The sequence below is a fragment of the Streptopelia decaocto genome (genome assembly GCF_964273445.1).
Source record: "Streptopelia decaocto genome assembly, chromosome: 2".
NCBI lineage: Eukaryota > Metazoa > Chordata > Aves > Columbiformes > Columbidae > Streptopelia > Streptopelia decaocto.
In genome coordinates this window covers 70,124,705-70,146,885 of record NC_138655.1, presented here as the reverse complement: position 1 = coordinate 70,146,885, position 22,181 = coordinate 70,124,705, and the positions used below count along the sequence as shown (strand labels likewise).

Below are 22,181 nucleotides of genomic sequence, written 5' to 3'. Positions count from 1 at the left end.
GCTGGCTTTGTTGATGATGGTTTTTGTGTGAACTGAACCTTCCCTGAGTGGAAGAACAGGGATGTCACATCTATTTAAAACACAACTAGTGTTCATCTGTCAACAGACTTTTGGCAAATGAAATTTCCTATTTATTAATAGCAGTGGAAAAGAAGGAACGTAATTTTTGAACACAAGTAAACAAAAATAATTTGAACACTTTCTTGGGAGGTGGGGCTGTTTTTGATGATTTTTAACCATGCAACTCTGTTTGCTTCCTACAAGACTCAGTTGCAGAGGAGGAATGGTGAGGGGAGATAGTGCCATGTTCTCTGCCAGCTTCTGCCTAGCAAAAGGGAAATGTACTGGGAATTTTTCTGTTGTCTGGAGCTGGGACCTGACACCTCCCTGTCCCTGGAGTGATGCAAGTGGGCCAGAGCACATCAGGATATCTTTTTTTTGACTTGGTTAACAAGCTACTGTACTGTACTAATGAAGCGGTGGCTAAAACAAAAAGATGCATTTTTATTTCTTTCTCCCACCCTACTCTTATATTTTTCTTATCCCTGTTTTTTTTTCCCATTCGTCTTTTCCAGTCTGTCTGAAATGATTTTATATATATATATATTTTTTTTTTTTTTTTCCTGCTCCTAAAACTAGGATGGGCCATTCCCTTTTTTTTTATGTTAGTTTGCTAATTTCTCTTTGCATTATAGATCATCATTGTCCGAAAAGCAGCGCAAACAGCACCTCCTGGTGCCGTTCACATACAGTAGATCATATGTCTTGTCCCACTACCTATCTCTTTATTACTCACATTAGGTGCGATGTTGAATGTACTAAACAAATAAAACTCTAGAAATGAAGGGAAAATGACCAAGAAAGCATGGCCTCCAATTCATGGCTTTCTAATAGCCCCTTTCTGCAGGACTACCATCAAAAGCCAGTATTTCCGTGCATCCAGTGCTGACAGAACAAGACCCTTAAAACCAGATAACCCTCAGCTCCCGCATGCAGTATTTATGGCATCACTGCGGTGTATTCACCCGCATTTCAAGGCAGAATGGATTTGTCTCTACTTTTTCCTGGCTTTTGTTCACAAAAAAACCCCCACATTAGCAGACCCATGTTACTAACTGCTTCCTGCTTTTGTTGTTTAGTGTTTTGTAGCTACCACGACTCACCAACAAGCTGTAAATCTTGCTTGGTGTTTTGTAGCAAAGGAAAAAATAGAATGATCAGTGTTGACTTTTGGTCATCGTGTATCATTATTGATTTGAGGGAGGTCGGTAGAGGAAAGCAGACTCTATATCTGTTGCTTGCCGATTCCCCGGGAAGGCGGTGGTAGCTAGCAGTCAGTAGAGGGCAATAGAGAAATACAGTTTGTGATACCTAAAGGATTTGAAGCACTGATTATGTGTTTACGGAAAAGAAAAAAGAAAAGAAGAGCCGGGAGGATAGGTTGTTCAGTTTACTACTCGAGACCTGACTGTGACAGACCACCAATAAAACAAAATTTTAAAAGAGAGCAAAGACGACCTTCTGCAGCATCTGCGAGTCTCTCCTTTTTTCCTCAGAGTTACGGAGGGTAACTTAGCCAGAACTTATTGATGACTGCATGTTCAGTGGACTCGGGAATGGACTGGGAGATGCGGAAAAGCACTCTTTGGAAGGAACAGAAGAGGAGGCATTTCAAAGAATCTGCAGGTGACTGAGGTGAGCAAACTCACAGCTTCTCTTTCAGATGAGATAATAGGTATTCAGTCAGCTGTATAAAAGTCATGAGCAAACTGAGTGATTGAAATTAGATGAGAATTTTGCTTTTTCAGGCATGCTGGTGCACGACTAATTTTATCTTGGAAAAGAAAAAGATAGTCATGCTACAAGGATAAGCATTTCTAAGCATACATTATTTTGGAGACATGCTAAAACTGGTGACTTGTTTTATGTGTAATCTTTTATATTAGAACTGTTTGAAACATGATCATAATTTTACAAGGTTTATATGCTATGGTTCCTAGACTCTAGTTTACAGAGAAATAGATAGAGAAAATGTGACCATTATTTTTCCTTTTAGAGAGAATTTTTGCTAAGCATTTGGACAAATGGGGCTTGGAGGTTTGGAGAAATTTATTAAGAGATTTTGCATGTATGGTGGAGATGCCATCAGATTCTTCAGTGTTCATTATCAGATAAATACTGAGAAATTATACTAAAGAATATAGCAATAACAAAAATAGTTAAGCCACAGAAATCAAGGGTCTGACAGACGGTTGGGAAAGCAGAAAAAAAAAAACAAGAGACTAAGTTAGGAAATAAGCATATGAAACACTTTTCTGTTGCCAAGATCTCGGCTGGTGTCACCATAACACTTGGAAAATATCCTCAGGATGCTGGGAACCATTAAAGCAGTACAGATAATCAGAGGATAAACTTCCACTTCAGCTGCCACTGGTACCAGAAGTGACCAATAAGAAACACTTGGGAAATGCAAGATGAAGAATTGAAGCATTGACATTCTAGGGATATCACAGAGCAAGTGCAAGGGTATCTAGAGGTCAGTCAGACAGTACCTATCTGAAACAAGGCAAGCTGATAAATAAAAAGAATAAATCATATTCCAAAAAATACCATCAGCTTTGAAAAGCTAATTAAAGGAAAAGTTATCTAGCGTTCCTCCTGAGCCTGGTTTTATTTTGTAAGTAGTATGATAGGGAAGGCTACAGCACAGTGATCTATCTGTGCTTTGAGTGCCAAAATATGTAAAAGATTAATATGATGATTGTTTGTTTATACATTGTTTAGAACACAACTTCCTTCAAGTAGGTACATGAGAGAAGTGAAAGATAACACACATAAAGTATGTCACAATTTTCCATGGGGTTGGCAACACCCAACTGACAGAGGAGAGACTCAATGAATATCAGAATCCCTCTGATCCTGAAGGCTACAAGTTCCAGTCTCCAATTTTTCTTCCTTTTATTCCATTTCCAGTGCTCTGTATTTTTTGGCATACCTGCAAATCCCTTATTTCAGAAGATAATGTAAATTAAAGATGGTATTGAACAAAAACCTCAGAGAGGAACATACCTGCAGTTGAAGGAAATCCTTACTTGTGTACCAACTCTTCTTTAAAGCGGTCTCTGGTAGAAAGGATTAGTTCTTCATCTAAAATGTGAAGCTCTAGGGCAATAAACATTCTCTTATAGCTGATACCTATTTTCAGTGAAATTAGCATGATTGCCTGTTGGTGTTTTCTCATGGGTCGTATCTCTACAGATATAATGAAAGGGATTTATGTAGTGGGGAGCCACACAGGTCAGCAGCTGGGGCTGAGAAATGGGAGTTACTGTTTGTTGAAGTCCAGGCTTTGCCTTGCCTCTGTGTGACTTTGTGATACCTTGGGCTTTTTTATGGTCACCTTATGAAGTCGCCAGCCTGGCATCTTGTCCCCGCTAAGGGCTAGGCTTTGAATAACAGGCTGCAGATGTACAGGGAGGCCCCCCTTGCATAGAAGTTATGCGAAAGGCCACTGTCTGGTTGCAGTGTCCCTCCGTACTCAGACAAATATACTCCTATGGCAGTTCTGGATATGAGTCCTTGTCACCTTGTCACCTTGTCCTAATAAACTATTCCTTCATTTTACCTCACAAAACGGTTGGCTAAAAATGTTGAAATCTCAAGTTGAAGTTCCACCTGTGCAAGACACTGCTAGTTAATGTGCTAATTGTCATGTAAACCTCTTTGCTTAATGAGATGTGAAATAGCCACTACTGTTAGGAATATCATTGTGCAAAGAGTTTGTCCCAAGTGCTCGGGGTCATTTATTGCTGTGCTGCAGCACAACCCAGGGCTGCTATTTGAGCCTCTTGCCAAAATAGGAACATTTTACTTTCTGATGAGTCATCTGGGTTTCACTCCTATCTCTCAAGTTTCCCCCACCCTGTTCTTCTTTGCTGTAAAGTCCAGCCCCCGCCCTAGAGACCTTGCTTTCCCAGCCCAAAGATGGGGTGGAACCCTCTTCAGCAGCCTTAGGCTCTGTTCCTTAATTAACTCGGAGGGGACTGCTAATGAATAATATGGAGCATTTTCTCTGTCACTGGAGCTGAACGTGCAGCATTCCTAGCCTTTTCCCACCTGGAGTGTGGCAGAGCAGTGCTGGCGGCTGAGTTGGAGTTTGCCACATGCTGTGCTAAACTTTACCTGCATCAAGACAGAAGGGGAACTAGGTCAACCAAAGGAGGCAGATGTAGGCATTTTCCATATTGGTCATATTTACTTATGAGCAAGACAGAAGAGCTATATGTTTCAGAAAAACATTTCATGCTTTTTTTTTATTCCTGGTGCAGAGGGGGGATGGGCAAGTCTTCATATTTCTTTTTTCTGTATTTTCTTTTCCTTTTAATTCTGAAAAACCTGCTGTTCTAAGGTGGCACTGGTTTGAGCATGAGGTTATCTAGATGACCTCTAGGGATTTGCAAACTCACCCTGTAATTTTCAACACTCATGCTGTTATTTTATATTCTTCCTGACTCCAAATTAGCTGTGAGAGGAAAAGAAAAAAAAAAACTATATTAAGATTTTTTTCATCCCCTCCGTTATTATTTAAATTCACTTGAAAATGAAACAGACTAAAAAACAGGTGCTTCTGATAAATAACTGTGTCATTGAATAGTTCTTTGCATTTGTTGGCTTCTGAGTTTTGTCATAACTGCTTCAGCCATCATGTTTAGGCTGCTTAACAGAATTGCTATTAAAAATTCAGTCAGCTGAGGGCTAAACCATTTTAGGGCTGTACTCCCTGCTGCAATCAAAAAGTGGCTTCTCACGCCTGTTTATAGTATCCAAAGTTGGTCTAATGTCTGAGAAGCTTCCATCATTGTTGATTCTTCCAGTTTTATGCTTGGTGAGTCTGATGGCAAAAAGGGGTAGAATATTTACTGCAAAAGTATGTGAAATAATATGAATTTGAAAGATTCATATCAGTTTTTCAGTAATCAATTTTGGCTAAGTTCATTAAAAATTAAACTGTTTGCCCAGCTGACATCTTTAATTCATCACTCTTGCTGAGACTGGGATCTTCAAAGCCATTTGCAAGTGCTAAACAAACACATCTTCCATAAGCTTCGATTATAAAGACTGATAAAGTCCATGGGAGATCTAAATGTTTAGAGATGACAGTGATGGATATAATTTAGACACAAGAGAGGTAACAGACTGATTCTTGGTGTGAATGTTACGCCAGAATTTCACAGCTGAATACGGGTGGGTGGTCTGGTGCTCCTTATCTGTTTCAAAACTGCTGCTGAGGCACAGTGGTAGCACAGCATATTTTATCTACATTGGGAAGAGAGCACCTGAGTCTTCACTGCTACTAATGTGGCTTGCCCCCAAAACTTATTCCTCTTTTAAAGGAAAAACTGGAATGGAGAGGATGTAACTACTTTGTAAGTCAGAAGCAGCTACAGTAAAGAGGAAAAAGCTCCTCATGGCAGTAATTTAATTAGACTGCAGTGTTACTGTCCTGACTAGTGATGCAAAACAGGAAACTTCTTCAGTGAGGTTTTTATACTATAGCTGCATCATTTCCCAGTACAGAAAGGAGCTAGCCTTCCTAAAGTTGGTCTGCATGCAAAGCCCTCTGCTTTCCTGTGCTCCTCAGAGATTTCATACAGAAAACAAAACAGCAAGGGGTAGATGATTCAATGGAATATTTTTTTCTAAAACCCCAGAGGTCTCTGCTTAAGCAACCCAAGTCAGAAAAAGCTGGAGGTAGTTATATGCACATATGTTAAACAAACATCATCAGAGTTGTTGTTAACTTGCTACTTAGTTGAAGTGTGGGGAGGGGCTAATGCAGTCTACAGACTTTTCCCAGAAGGCTCACAGCCATATGTTTTTATGTATTGTTTTCATTATTATTAGATAATGCTAACAGTAGTGTTCATGTATGGTCTGCACCAGTCTCTTGAAAGGTGGAATGTGGAAAAGGCTTGTTTTCCCTCTTTAGAAAAGTCATTTTAAAGTGACCAGGCTGATGGCATGGCAGGCATAACAAAATTTGTAAGTTCATAATTTATCTTTGTTTGTGCAAATGAAAATTATTTTTTTCCTTAAGTGAAGTTTTACTGATGAAAATATGTGTGTTTTAGATTTCTTTATTAATCACACCCTTCCTTCTAAGCCAGTCTGGGATCTCTGCATCCCTTAGCACTGTTTAGAAAAAGAGATCTGGTTATCATGAGAGCATGGGTAAAAGACAGGACAGTGGAAAGCCTGAAGGAATAAAGGTCCAGATAGAGATGTACTGGCAGGTCTGTGAAGAGCTTGTCACAGTGCCCGTTGGCTCTCTGCTTCTGTTTCGTTTGCTCTGCTGGTTAATCATTTGCTTGAGTGCTCAGGTACCGTAGTGGTGGGCACACTACCAGTGCCACAGACCCAGCATGCTGCATATTCATTAAAATATTATTTTTGAAAGGAAACCCAAAATAAATACAGCTTTTGAAAATCCTCAGCATAGCTAACATTGCCATGTACTTTCTTCTCTAATATTATGAATTAACTTATTAGGTTTTTCATTCTGCTGTTGATATCCACAGCTTTCTCATGAAAACATAAGTGGTTTGAAAGGCTTCAAACTTCTTCCATATGTTGAGTATAGCACATTTGCGCATTGGCCTTTCTGTGCAGCTATTGGGATGTTTGTTCCAGTGTCATCAATATTAAAATCAGGGATAGGGCCTTGGAATAAGAGCCAAATACCTCTTTGTTCTTTTAATCCCCACCAGTTTGCTAGTGTGATCTTTGTGAAACAAGGGGTAAACCCTAGGAAAATCCTGGCCAGCAACTAACTGCTGGAATGCCAATTGGCAAGCTATACTTCCTTCTCCAAATATGAATCTTTCTGCCTGAATAGCTCCTATGCAGCATCTCTTCTGCAGTGTCATGTTTTGAGGTCTGATCCTCATACAGACCTCTGTTGCTGTTGTTACTTTTTATAGTGCAGTGCTATTTATATCTCTGTTTGAATATTTATGGTGGCCACCACTGGAAAGTTAGCACTATGCAAGAGTTTCCCACAGAGGGCTTTACTGTGCCAGCACCCTCCAAGATAACTGCACAGAATGTGGAAAAATACGTTACCTCTTATCATGAGTACCTTATGAGCTTGCTCCTGGTTTTGGTATCTTGAATTGCTTCATGATGCTGCTCTCTGAACACTGGTGCCTGGAGAAGATTGAACTAGCATACTGGCAGTCTATGAACCCTCAGCACATGATGTTCCCAGGAGGCAAACTAAACCACAGAGGAGAGCATCAGGTAGAACAAGATGTAAGGTGTGCATCCACTGGAGCTGGATAATTGTTCCTCGAACTCCACTGATCTTAAAAGTTTGCTTTAACTTTCTGCTGCCCTCAGGATATGGAAACGACATCCATTCTCTTATACATTTCACTCACATGATAAAAAAGTACCAAATGTTTTTTTCAGGCCTGTCTTACCATCTGCTTTGACAGCAATTAGCTCACCAATTGGTACAGGCCGAGTTCCATTAATACATGTTAAAAGCATGCAGAAAAGCTGAAAATTCAGACAGTGATGCAAGGATGCTGTTTATGTCTCCCTGGCATAAGGTGGGAAGGGCCTGTGATGCGATGCTTGCCAGAAGTTGGAGGCACAAGCAGTGTGAAGACAAAGCAACACCATTTGAATCTGCCATTATTATGGATACAAAAAAAACAGTGTAGTAAAGACACTAAATACGGCAATTCCATTAACATTTCTGAGAAAAGGGTGAGTGAGATTTGTGGGAATTGTGGATCAAGATAGTGGTCTCCTCCCTAGCATGCTTCCTGTAAGATCTGAACTGACGTTGTTGCAGGGATGGTGGGAGAGAAGCCAGGACTTAGCCTTGAAGGATGTAGTTTGGAAGGCACTGGAAGTGAGATCCCCTCCTCTCTATCCTTCTCAAGTATGGGACTTTCCATCTTGGCACCATCCAGTGCTTTAACTCTCTAGAATCCACAGATCCTTGTAAAATGCACAGCAGCTCTGCTCTGGTGTTTTACTGGGGAGAAAGAGCAGCCCTTGAGGAAAGTGGAAGACAGGCGCTGCTGGTCTCCTGTGCCGCTCCTGACTCCAGGAGCCAGTGCAGATACAGTTACACCCCTCTCCTGGGTAGAAGTCAGGCCAGACAGCATGGGAAGGCACACAACACCTTAACAGCCCTGCTGCCTGTAGTACAATTGCCAAACTGGGCTGTGGCATCAGAATACAGGCTACCACTATTGAGATGGCAAACATCCACAGTGCAGATCTATGAGTTGTCCTGTAACATGCTTTTGTTGCTGTGATATTGCCAATCATGCAGTCAACCCTTCCTGCCAACCATTTTCTCTTTTTCATTACTCTGCAGTAATTTCTTTGGTTTTTCTTTGCATTAAATCTGAGGGGTATTCCTGGCATTCACAGGTACAGTTTAAATAAGTCCCTCATCCTTCCCTTCCCAAAGGGCATTCCATTTTTGAGAACCACCCTAGGAACTCATGTGACTTGAGCATGGATAGAGGCATCTCCTGCCAGCAGATCTGTGTGCTTGTTTTTTTCCATGGAGTACTGTCTGGAACTTGGCAAGCCTTTGGAATCTTTCCTGGATGAGCAGTTCTGGATTATTGACCAATTTTTTGTGAGCTGAAGTGACAATAAACATGAGTTTAGGACTCTGAGCTCAAACTAAAACTCAGGCTTTCCCAGTGTGAGCCCAGAACTAATAGTTTTAATTTGGCCCTTTGTGGATTATGATCCAACGACAGAATTAGGTTTTGAATCTGAATGGCATCCAGTTTCTGTGATACTCGTGTAAATATCTTAGTTTAGTGCTTGCAGTGTGTTTGCAGCCTGCTGTTCATTCCTAACTAGTGGTGTTTTCCTTTTCAGCTACAGTGGGAGGAGCTGTGGGCTTTAACGTTGGTATTGCGTTTGGTGCCTTATGATGGTAGCAAAATCTGCAAATGTTGAAGCATTATAAATGCTCAGATATGAGGGTCAGAAATAAATCAGTTTCTAAACAATCTTAACACGTGTTAGCATGGACAGAGTTTATGTAGGTTGCACAACTGCAGTCATTGACTGTTCACTTTCAGAAAAGCAGATCAGTAATTTTTGTGTCCTCAAACACTTGGTAATTTTGGTGTAAAACAATAGGCCCATATCCAAACTGAGTTCTAGTTTTCAAGGTGCCTAATTAACAACAGGTATTGGTACACCAAGAATTAGAAATATGTAGGGAAAGGCAAGCAATCACCTGGTCTAGCGCTGAAAGGGTTAATGAGGCATTAAGGAGGCAATTAAAAAATGCTACTGGAGATGTGTTTAAATTTTCAGTCCCTTTCCTGTCTGCTAGTCCTTAACATGAGTGCTAAAAAATTCATTAAAAAAAATACATTTTAAAGACCAGTTTAAGAAACTGAAAATACAAAACTAGCTTCAGAAAATTGCAGCTCTGTTTTCTTATACCCTTATGTTTGTGACCAAGGAAAAACTCGATTATTTCAGAGGATTGCTGGAGAAGTAGATGTGAATCTCACTTTATCCCATTTTCATCTTAACAGATTGACTTGGAAACCTTCAGTTTCAAAGAAGGTAAAGGTGTCAGAGTGAGTTCATATGGAACAGATGGGTTTTCTGGAAAAAGCCTCCAGTTTGATAAAGTTCCAGAAAAATTTCCCATGACTAACAGGAGACAAAGTACCTTTGTCGTGAATGTTTGCTGGTCCCACTTTGGGAATTGACTTTAGCTGAGACTAAGACTTTGGTTATAGACTGGTGTGACTGTTGAAGATAAAGGCACAGATCATTAAAGCTGTGTCAGCTTCTCAGCAGTGAACTGATGTTCTTTTTGGCTGAAGTTTAATGTTCTTTGAATGAGAACACTTGATTTACATTAAGTATTTCTCAGCTGTTCTTGTGGAGGCATTAAGCTGATGTCTTGCTACGGTTTCTGGAGCCACCAAAGAAACAAGCAAAAAGAAAACAAAACAAACAAACAGACAAACTAAAAAAATCCACAAAAAATACTGATTTAAGTTTGGTGGCTGGTGTTGAATGTGTTTGGCCTTCCCTCTTGCAGCTGCAGAACATACTGGCATTGCAGGTGGGTTGTCCGACAGCTCCCTTTCGAACCATTGCCAATCTTGCTTCCTGGATCAGCCAACAACTGTCTCCTGAATTGTGCTTGCACCTGTTTCCTCTTCTTCTGGAATAAACAGTTTTGTCTGAAAAGAGTACTGACAAAGGCCAGAGTTGCGCACCCAGCCTGGCCCACTGTTATAAAGGAAATCACATTTTCTTGGTGCTTGTAGAATGAAAGTGGCAGCTGTTACCATGGAAATAGTCAGTTTATGAAAGAAGTTTTGAGGAGGCTGAACATCACCACTAATCTAAGAGACTGCAGTCAAGACAAAAGGTTAAAGCTGGAGTTGTGCTAATTAGGAGATAGCTGTGTTTCTGATAATGTGAGGATGGATACAAAGGAATTTGATTATCTTAAAGGTCTTTTCCAACCTAAATGATGCTATGATGCTATGATTCTATGAATTCTATTTCATAAAATTGCTGTTGTCCTGGCTAATCCCTTGAACCTATTATTTTGAATACACAGCACGGATTAGATTCATCCCTAGTATAAATCCACAGATTTGTGTTCAAACAGGTGTACACTTAATGGGTATAAACAGACACTATATCCTGGAAAGGTTCTTTCGAATATTTCCTTAAAATGTATTTTAAGAGGGGTTTTTTTCACATTCTCTTTTTGGAGACATTTTCCTGGGTTTTGTTTTGTATTTTGCAAGTACTGATGTCCTCTCTGTCCTCTTCTCTCTGCTCAACACATTTTCTGAGGTGCAGAAATTACTGTGGTTCTCCAGATTTCTCCTTAAATGTGCTAAAAATGTTATCAGCAAATAGAGAAAAGGCTTTGTTATTTCCACTGCACTTCCTCTGTTGATTAACTGTGCCAAGACAAAGTGAATAATACAGTAAAGTCATCATCTGCAAACAGGAATGCCTGGGCCAGATCCTCTCTGCTCACACAAAGTGCCAAATCTTCACTTTCTTCAGGAGAGATACATCTCTCCACAAGTTCTGAAAATACAGCAAGATACTATTTCTGTTAAATTTCTCAGCTTTAGAGCACTGAAAACTCATCTGACAAACTCATCTGAGCAGCTAATAACAATTTTAGAACAATTCCATAGTTTGCCCTGGATTATTTCACAAAAGGCTTAATTATTCTTAATTAAAGCTCCTGTTGATTATACTTGTGTGAGCCATAGCTATTCAAATAATCTTGGGCCCTACATTCTTCTGTTTATTTATTTTCACTTACAAGTAGCCTGCATTATCGCAAAAGCCTTTATCTATGTAATTAGCTTTACATGGATTTTGTAATGAAGACTCTATGTGAAAAACAGAGTGGTAGATGTTGTTGGATATGTCCTCCAAAATGACAGTAGTAACATCAAAGCAGTAAAAATATCACCACCACACTCTTTATGGAAGAGCTAAAGGACATTCTTGCAGTGGACACAAGCAGTGGGCCTGGGCAATTGTGAAGAGTGGTACAGCATGTGATACATCCAGCTGCATCTCAAGCTCCAACCGGAAGGCTGTAATTTTGCTTTAATGTGTCTATCTGGGAGACTATTTGAGTAACTCATAGACTTATTGCTAGGTTACTCATTTTAGGATGTATTGTCGGCACTTTTCCCCATTTGAGTTCATCTTTCTGAATGTGTATAGGATTTCCAGTGAGGTACTTGGGACATGATGTCTCCCAGGGTCTACTGAAAATCTACTGAAAATGTCCTACAGTCTCACTTGTCTTTTTCATCACGTTGCCCATTTAGTCATCCTCTCATTGGCAACTACAGTCTTCATTTGTTTCTACCTGGTCGTCTCCCAGGTTACATTAGAATTTTCTTTACATGACCTTGCTGTTTGCCCCATTTCTGTGGCTCCTATCTTCAAGATGTTCTATTTGTATAGTTTCACTTCTCTTTTGTATTGACAGTACAAGAGTGCCCAGGTATTCTCCTACCTGGGCCACAATGATCAAGAACTATGAAAGGACAGAAGAAGCCCCAAGAGGGATCCTGAAGACCCTCACTGCTAATGTCAATTGACTTGATGCATCCCATCTTAATGGCACTTAACTGGTACTACTTTTCCTTTAGCTATTTTTTTAACCACCAAAAAACTGTACTCCTTAGTCCTTAATAATGTATAATATGATGTCAAATTCATTCCTAAAGTCCTGAAAAATGAGGTCTATTACACTTCATCTGTTCAGAGAATCACTTACCTCATCTAAGGAAACTAAATGGATAGTTTGTATGGTGATCCTTTGGTAAACTGCTGTTGCATTTTATCCCATTTTTCGTTTATCTCTGGGTCGTTGTATATTGTCTCCCTCAAAATGTATTTTAAGGCCTTTTGTACTAATGAGGTCAAATGAAATAGCTTGTAATTGCCCAGCTGCCTTCTCCTCTTATTTTTCATCACATTTTTTTAAGGAAAGAAACTATATTTACTGTTTTTTCAGTTTCACTCCCAACTTGCTTATGCTATTAAAAATATTTTTCACTGGACCAGCATTACACGTCCGACATTTTTAGAAGTCAAAGATAGTGATTAGCCAGAGTTCAAGCTTGATGCATTTAACTTTTTGAATTGAGCTTTTGTGTTAGCTGTGGTAGTTTCTATTTGCATACCCACATTCTCATTATTCACCCTATCCCCATCTCTACGTCCAACTTAAAAATTCTTATTGAAAACTGTGACAAAATACTTACCCATGGCCTTTCCTTGTGTTGTCTTTAATCTCTACACCATCCTTTCTCCACAGTGGCACAGTGTTTTTCCTTGTCTTTTTCTTATTTATACTACCAAAGGGCCTTTTACTATTTGTTTTCATATGCTTTGCAAGATATAACTCAGTTGGGTTCTTGGCAGTTCAAACTTTATCTTTGTATTCCTGACCTCTCAGATGTTTTCAGTTTGTGAACAGTACATTTGGCATTCTGTGTGGACTCTGCTTATTTCCAGTACCTTCTTTTTGACATGGTTATTCATTCAGGTTATACCTGGGATCCCTTCTTACAACGTGCCACTAGTTGCTGGCTGCAGCTTTGTAAAAGCAACTTGTCCAATTTACTGTCCCTTTTCTGCACCACAGAACAGACATAACTTGTGAGAGCTTAAATGCCATTTTTATTGTCATTTTACAATGCTTTACTATGCCAGTGCAATTCTTAAGTTTCAATGCCTACCTTGCTTCTCTCTTACATAAGTAATCCTACTCATGTAATAATCAAATCTATGAAGATTATTTGTGTGAGAAAAGGGTTGCAGGCCAGGGTCTACATTTCTTAAAGTACTTTCAGCAGGTGCAGCATTTTCTCACAGTGGTGCCTTTTTTAGCTGAAGTGTAAAAGCTGTTTAAGAGATACACGTGCAGTATCAAAAAAAAGGGCAGAATATTTAGGAAGATGAAACTGCTTGGAAACCGAAGGATTCAGGGATTTGTCCAGATGCCTAGTATTTCTCTAATAGCCTTTTGCCACTTGACTCAGGTTTCATTTCTGTCTTTTTAAGTAGATTTTGTCACCTTGTGATTTGCAAATGTATAAGTACTGTACTGAGTACTCAGGAAAATGATCTTTCACAGAACTAAATTGTTGCATGGAAGAAGTTCCTTGTTAATTGCTTACTACTTAGATTTTTGTCAGGTCTCAAGATACATCATGGCTGTGTTGCATTAACACTGGAAAAGCGTATTCAGCAGCAGGCTCTGCCCCAAAGAGCTTGCAACTGAAAGACGTAAGATACATTCAGAGCTGAAGTAAGTAAACAATTTGTATGGTCACTGTGAAATGTGTGAAATAAGGCAGTGTCACTTATGTATGGCATAACCAGTAGCTGATCCCAGGCTCCTTGACTTCTCAATTCCTCTCTCAGCTGCAGGAAGATTTTTCCTATTTTCATTCACTACAGTCATTAAGAGGAGTGGGAAATTTCAGTAGGATATGGAGAATTAAAAGAGACAAATTTTCATTTATTTTCCTGCTGTTTTACTTACTTTTATAATCTGTTACTACATGATGCAGTAGTTGGTAGGAGAGAGCATCATATATTCTTTACTGGTGCCATTGCATTTTTTAGCCAATGCAGTAGGGAAGTACATATGAGCTATTAATCAGTTACAGAGAAAAGGCAGCAGATGGGTCAAAACCTGATTTGGCTATCTATTTGCAAATTTTGAGCAGTAGGCATGAAATGACCAAACAAAGAAGTAAATGCCAATGCACAAAATATTTTTTGGTATATAAAAAGCTGCCTTTTGATTGAGCCTGTTCGTAAGTAACATTACACACAATTCTGAGAAAATATTAAGAAGTCTCAATACATTTAGATTTTCAGATTAGCTGGTGAGCTGCACATATGTGACCTGAATTATGACTCTTCTGTGGTTTCTACTTACATATCCTTTTTCTGCTACAAATGCATTATGAAATAAGTTTAAAATAATGAGTTAATGAAAAAAGTATATTTTTTAAAAATGTAATGGACACAGCTACTTTGAATAATATAATTTTTTGCTGTGGGGAAAAAAAAACCAAAACAAAACAACAAACAAACCCAAACTATCCAAATCTCTTTCATGTATAAATACATCCATTTACTTTAGCAGCATCTTGTTGAATCTAAGTTTGACCAATAAAACTTAGCTGCAGTGTCACTCCTGTGTGTGCCAGAAAGATTCAGGAGAGATTAGTGAGGAATCTGCATGTGATTCAGTACTTATTGCTGTGTCAGCTTCACAAGAAGGCAGGATCCTGGGTCATAGGAAAGAAGAAGAAACAGAATTTTGAAGAGTGTCGTATCATGTATGTACAAAGCTATTACTTCCTTCTCTGGCAGCGAAACTACGTATTGTATTTACCAAAAGAACAGCAACAAATCTCATGGAGGTGTTCACATACTGCTATATATGTTATATCAAGGAATTTCAGAGAAATTCTGCTCAAGATGATACGCAGAGTATGAATACCTACAGAATTGTCAGGTACCAGCACAGTGTTGTAAACAGCGCTACAAGGGGGTTTCCACTGGCACCAGTGTTGCAGTTACTTACCCAGCAGATCTTGTGCTCAGTAATTCATCTCAAGAACAACAACAAAAAAAATCCACCTAATATTACCACCAGTAATGTTTTTTTCACAGTCTCTGTTCTGAAATATCCAACACAAATCTGTTTCTCTTGTTCTGATTTTTTTTCTTTCTTTTTCTTTTTTTTTTTTTTTTTTTAATTTCAGGGAAGGAGACGCTATTCAAACAATTGGAAACTTTTCCATCAAGAATGTGGAGGGAATAGGTTAAATGGGGATAAAAAAACATGGTAAGGGAAAGCTGCACCTTCCAATATATGTGCTGGCTTTCTGAGCAAGATTTTCACAAAACAGAATCTTAGCCTTAGGATTTGTACTGCAGGAACTTTTCAGGAAAACAATTCTACTGCATCAAGGATACTCCCTCTGTTAACAGCCTCTTAGAGTGATGGGTGTTGATTTAATATCCAGAGAGACAAAAATAACTGGTTGAATTTTCAGACATGTAAAATGATGTAAAATGTACAGGTCTATGGTTGAAAAAGATGTATAATTTAACGCTTATTTGTTAAAAATAACACATTTTTTTGCTTGGCTTATATGTCCATGTTGATTTGTCTTAGCTGTGGAGAAAGAGCTACAATACAAATAATGTGGCATAGGTATTTACTCAGCAGTCTGTCCAAACAAACTGACCTGATTAAGGTGAAAATTTTTCACTGCAGCAGTTTTCTATGGGCGCATTAGGAGATTTGTGGTGACAGGCATGTTCTTTTTGTGGGTTTATTTTAGCAAAAAACAAAACCACTTCAAAACTCAAATATTGAACCACAAAATCATATAATTTTTAATTCCAAAAAGGCTCCATAATACCTTCTGAGTATTACAATTGAGATGCTTCTTGCTCATGTTCTACTTATGGGCCTCTTTTCCTGTCTGGACCTAATCTTCCATGACGTACTACTATCTCTGCTTTATGGCTAAAGACATAACCTATTCTCTGATGAATTGAGGGAAACAGAGTCTAATAATATAGCTACACAAGAGAATGAGTGTTTGAGTCACTCAAAGTTTAATATCTGTGAGGGCCAAAAGCTTGTATTTAAAGGTCCCCTGGAAAATTAAATTCTTCTCTGCAAAGGAAAAAACCACAAATATTTTTAATTACCTCTATACACCTAGTTCTCATTTACCGTTGAATACATACGGTGACTTCGGTAAATGCAGTTCACAGGAAATGAGCTTAGATTTTGAGCTGTGCAGAAACATAGAGATCCACATGAAAGGCTCAGTCTGAATTTATATACAAATTACTTCATCTGATAGAAGGAAGAGAGGGATGACGGTAAGTTAAGAGCATATTGGGCTATTGGTATTCTTCAGCCATACTCTATTTGTACAGAGAACTTCTTTGTTGATGGCTCTATTAATCCTTTCCCTGAGTTCATAGCATTTGAGACAAAATGCATTTTTTACACAAGTGTCGTGAATGTGGCATGGTTCACACAACTGAAATCCATCTGTGAATTGCAGTGTCAGCTTGACATCAGTTACTGTCTGTGGCTCTAGGATAGGTATCTTTAAGGATCAAACAACAAGCAGAAGTTTTATTTCAAAGCCTTAAAACCAGCTGCCAGTCTGAAAGCTCTCCTATTTGGATAGAATGGTCTTAGCTTGGATTGCTTAATTAATGCTCTGTTTTCACTTAATTGGCAAAAAATAATCTAAGGATAAAAGTCCTTTATTAACAAATTGTTTGTCATTTCCAAGCTGGCTGCAGGGGCTTGTGCAGTCGTGTCTGCTGAGTTGCTAAATCTTTCTGCCTCCTCCTCTTTGGAGCGTCATTAAGCTTAGAAGCATTAGCCTCTACAGGGCTGATCAGGATGGCTTGTTTTAAAACATGTCAAAACTGTTGGACAGCAGTGTGTTAAAAATTTCCACATTGTGGACCATTCTGATTGACTGGGCATAAATTAGTGCCAGTTCTGGTGTTATTAACACAAATTGCAAAGATACCTGCACAACATAATTGAGCCTTTAGGCTAGGGTCGTCACAGGTATTTATCTAGTGTATCTGCGCTCTTCCAATTCTTCTTTTTATTAACCCAACATTTTTATATAGTCTGTTAATTAGAAATCTGAGTAACTGTTTCTCAGTGTAACTACAAGGCTCTTGAGAAACTGATTTTCAGAAAGGCTATTTGCCAATATCTTCATTGGCTTCAGTGCAGGTCAACAGTGTCACTGCTTCTAAAGCTTGGGTTTGTAACCAATACACCACAGCTCTGCAGTTAATCTATAGCTCTTCAGACTAACACTTCAGACCAGCTGGGTTAGTCAGTGGTTCTTGTCCACACACAGAGCACACGGGGAGTGTGCATATATCTATGCCCACCATGACTTTCATCAGGCCACCTTCAGTTCATCCTATTTCTGCCCCAGTGTTTCACATGCTTTAAAATAATGAGTGAGCTGTGACTTGGAAGGTGTGCAGAGCAGATGCACATTTCAGCTGACATGGCCTCTGGCAAAAGGGCAGGTGAGGGCAGCCTGTTGAAAACCTCTCTGCGATAATTAACTTGAGTTTGTCCCTTTGGTGAGTACAAGAGGTTGAGGAGAGGTAAGCAACCATCCTCCTTTCCCCACCTTGTATTTCAGAGGGATTAGTCCCTATCAGGAAGAAAGGAGGGAACAGTCCATGCCCATAGGAAGAGTTTGTTGCTCTCTGCCTTTGTATGCACCATGTGAGTGTGCGAGCTGTGTCTTTCCTATCATCCCCTCCATCATACCACAAAGACAGACCCTCCTCTTCTCCTATAACTAGGTTTTCAGAATTTAACAGCAAAGGTGCAGGCCCATGTTCTGCCCAAATGTGACTTGAAATTTTGTTAGCACAAGAGAGAATTGGACTCTAGTATCTAAAGGCAGATTTTAGGTCTTTTTTTGAAGACTGTGCTCTAAGATAAATATTTTTTTTTTGTCTGACGAATTCAGAGCAAAAAATTACATCTGTTTCCTGTTTTGTATGCCATAAATACAATGTGAGTATATTATATTTAACAGACTTTGAACTTTAAGTGTTTCCTGCAATTTCCAGGAAAACTTCCTTTAAAAAAATCAATAAGCTACTGACCAATATATAGAAATTATCTAACAGTTTCTTTTTTTAGTAATGGAAAAAGTCCGAAGAAAAAACTTCATGGTCTACTGGGACAATTTATAAGGAAGAAAAAATAGAAAGAAAATCATCAGATAAATGACATCATATGATCCATTCTTGTCTAATTGGTGACTTTCAGATTTTGAGCATTTCTTAATTTGATTTGCAGGTAATAATCTGTTGCCAGAATACATTAATCTTAGAAAATGCCGAGAATGCTCAGCCATTTGCTGTGATATCACTGCCACAAAAGGAATCTGTATCATCATCTTTCTTCAAGTATCTTCTCTCCTGTGGTAAGTTTTTCAGACACAGTCTTCTGTTTCAGGAGTTTTGAGAAGAGGGAGTGAGGTGAGTTCTGAAAAGTCCAGCTCCGGTCCTTAATTTTTTTGGCAGAACAGGAAGCTATAGTCAGTAAACCTAGTTGAACACATTAACATTTGGTAAGGCTGTGGGGTATAGTAAATACCACAGAACTAAATTACAGGTGTCACTAACTGTAGTTTTTATTTCCTTCATCCCCATGAAGTGGACCACATTTACACAGTGTGTAAAATTTCTCTACTTGTCTTATTATCTGAAATTATTTTTTTAAATACTGGCAACTGTATTTGCAACTTATGACTTTCAAAGTGGTGTCAGTCACTCTAAATAATTGAAAAAGAACCTCTCATCCGGTATTAAGAACAAACAAAACAAAAATCCATTAATAATTCTGACAACTAACCTTTGGAACGGAGACCTAATTAGTTCTTATTGAGCTTGGTCCAAAGATCATTGAAGTAATTTGGAGTCTTTCCATGAAAGTTAATTGACTTTAGGGCAAAGTTCTTTCTCACCGGTTTAGCAACACAGGGTAGCAAACAGTCACCCTGTCACCCACCAGCAACATCACCCACAGACAGGGTGAGTTAGGTGTTCTATTTGACATTGGTTTTGGTAAAGATGTTGGCTAAGTTTATGATGCCCCTGTGCGCATATAGAGGACACAGAAAAACTTTGTGCCCTGAGTACCCATTTATTTGGCAGTCACCAAAGCCTGCAGGTTTCACTCATTCCAGCTTCACTGCAAAGTTTTCACCAGAAGTGTCAACATTAACAAGATTTTAAACTGCAGACGAATATAGAACATCATTTGATCCTGGCAAAGAACTGTTTGCCTCAGCACTTGTGGGATAATGTGGAGTAAGCAGCAAATCATTGATGAATCCGTAATGCAACACCAGTCCCAGGAGTGCTCAGGCAAAATTGCTGCAAAGAAGGAAAGACACCAAAAGTGATTAAATGTGGCGATAGATTCAGACCTTGGGAGACCTCTAGGGAGAGTCTTCCTAACAGAAAAAATAAAAAAAAAAATAAAAAAAAAAGAAGAAAACAAACAAGCAAACAAACAAACAAAAACCACTTGAAAAATATAAAGGAAAAAAGAAAAAGAGATACAGAATGATGTACTTAACCCTTTCATTCTGGCTTAATAACAAGTATAAGGAACCCACAGATGCTGAATGTTCACTGAACCTTAATTGGCCTGGGATCATCCTCTAGATTTATGCTTGTGGTAATGTTGACTTCTGGCCATTATCCATGAGTTTCCAATGAAATTTTTGCACATTCTTACAGGTCATTAATTTTCACCTCTGTTAAATACCTTATTGGCTTTTGCTGTCCGTAGAGATAATTAATATCATAGGATAAAATAACATTAACAGAGCAAGGTATTTAATCTTTCTTTGTTCATTTAAAAAATGTAACACATTCCCTAACAATATCCAACAATACTTAAATGTTGATTAGAGAATTTCAGTGGAGGTGCATTGTCAAAATGATACAACACATCTGTCAGCACAGACAGCTGGTCGTTACACTAGCATTTCAGTGGACACTTACTTGCTCCCCGTCTCTGTTTTGTCTTGTATCTGGCTGCCATAATATAGATCAAATACAGATCCAGTGGGGTCAGTGTGGGTTCTTCCATAGTAGTGATTGCAACCCTTACTTAAGATCTTGGCACTTGGGAGATCCCTGCCCTGTTATGTATTTGCTCTGGGAACATAGGTGAGTTGCTCTTGGGCCAGTCATGATAGGGCTGACTTCTTTCTTATGCCCTGGCTGCTTGGATAGTTTACTTTGTGACAGGGCTTTGTTTCCTACTGTATTTATGTACCTAGGAAGTAGGGTTCCAATTCCATTTGGTGCCCCATAACATAAAAGACTTAATTTAGTCAGTTTCAAGTAATGACATCAAGCTTAAGAAACCTCCCTATCACATTAATTATCTTCTGAATATTCCACTCCCTTTGCAAATTTATTTTGGAGGCTAAGCAAGGTTATACTGCAGTATTAAGTACAGTCATCTGTTTGGATGAAAGTAGTTGCAAATCTCTGCTTAATTACTCATATGAAGTTGAGATTAGATAGTACATTCCACCTACTGATACCAAAAATACCAAGTTAATGTACCAAAAATACACATTCATTTGAAGAAAACAAAGAAGCTTTTAAGTCATCATTCTGAATATTTCAATGGCATTTGGCAGTCATTTGCATTGCATGGTTCGTGCTTGAAATATTGTTTCCTACCTTCTCTTAAATATACTTTGACTTTGTACTGGCTGTCGATTTTGGAGGTAGATGGAGGTGGTTGTTAGTCTTTTATCATTTGCAGCAGTGGGGATATCACTTCAGACTGTATTGGCCTGATATGATGTAAGGATCTATAGTTTCATGTTTATAGCCAGGTCAGTGGACATCTAGAAGAATTTTAGTCTCCAAGGTATCATCAGAAAAGTGGTGGGCAGTACAGATGGGCAAAGAAGCCCATATGTGGGCAATGAGGCCCTGCCTGTTCCATGGCCCCACAGGGCTTTTCAAATCTGTAATAAAACACTTGCTCAAGGGATTAGGCAGGAGGGAAGATGAGAATCTACTTTATTATTTTTTTTTTCTTTAAACTCACAAAAGAAGAAATGTTCTATCCCAGGCATAGCCAAGATGGAAAGCAATGTCTTACTGACAGAGAAACATATATTTAGCACCATTATTTGTTGGGAGTGTTTGTACTTGTTTCCTGAGAAATACATGGAGGCTCTTGATCATGCTGCATGATAGCAATCTGCCCTGTGGGCAGATGTGCACATAATAGATGGTGCCTGAGGCGTATTTTCCCACATTTTGTAGTGTATTCTCCTTTTGTTTATGTTGCCATATGATTTAGTTTTATTCTATTAACAGTTGAGAACAATATCTCCTTAATGTCAGAAATCAATGTCTTATTTCTAAGTATGCAGATTTTAATAATGCAATAATGGTAAGGACTTATTCTAAGTGTATGGTAAAAAATGGTGTGTCACTATTATCCTGTGGTTGAAGATACATGTAAAATTTGTGGACTGGTCGTATGGATTTTGAAATAATCTATTTTTATTGTTGTTCCAGATGATACACATTCATGGAAAATAGTTTCAGAATCTGGCTGGACAATGTTTTTGCTTATTTAAGAGTCTATGTACTATGTTTGAGAGTCTTGCTCTATGCTCTCAGCTGAGATTGAGATGAGGTCGTTTTCCTTGAACTTTTGTTGTTAAGGTTCCAGATCAATACAGGACTTACGTTTGCATGTGTTCAAGTACACAAGTAGTCCTTCTGAAATCAGTGAATAAAGTTCTGACTTCATTGATGTCAATGCCAAAGCTTCCACTCACTTCAGTGAGGCCAGAACTAACCACATTTTTCAAAATAATAGTTTTGGGGCAGGGGAAGGGAGAGTTGTTTTGTTTTTTACCAATGAATGAAAGATAGTCAATATTTTAAGGCTTTATATCAGATACGGCGCAGATATCCTTGGATAACTGTCAGAAATAACTATTTCAGTT

General features: G+C 38.7%; 1 long non-coding RNA gene across 1 annotated transcript in view; it reads left to right on the top strand.

The window, feature by feature from the left end:
• The first annotated feature begins 1,376 nt into the window (after positions 1-1,376).
• The window catches only part of LOC309435601, a 41,654-nt gene continuing 20,849 nt past the window's right edge, over positions 1,377-22,181 (top strand). Inside the window, exons 1-2 of the long non-coding RNA XR_014183192.1 lie at positions 1,377-1,695; positions 18,479-18,605. This is a non-coding gene — a long non-coding RNA (uncharacterized lncRNA). The remainder of the gene's footprint in view (positions 1,696-18,478; positions 18,606-22,181) is intronic.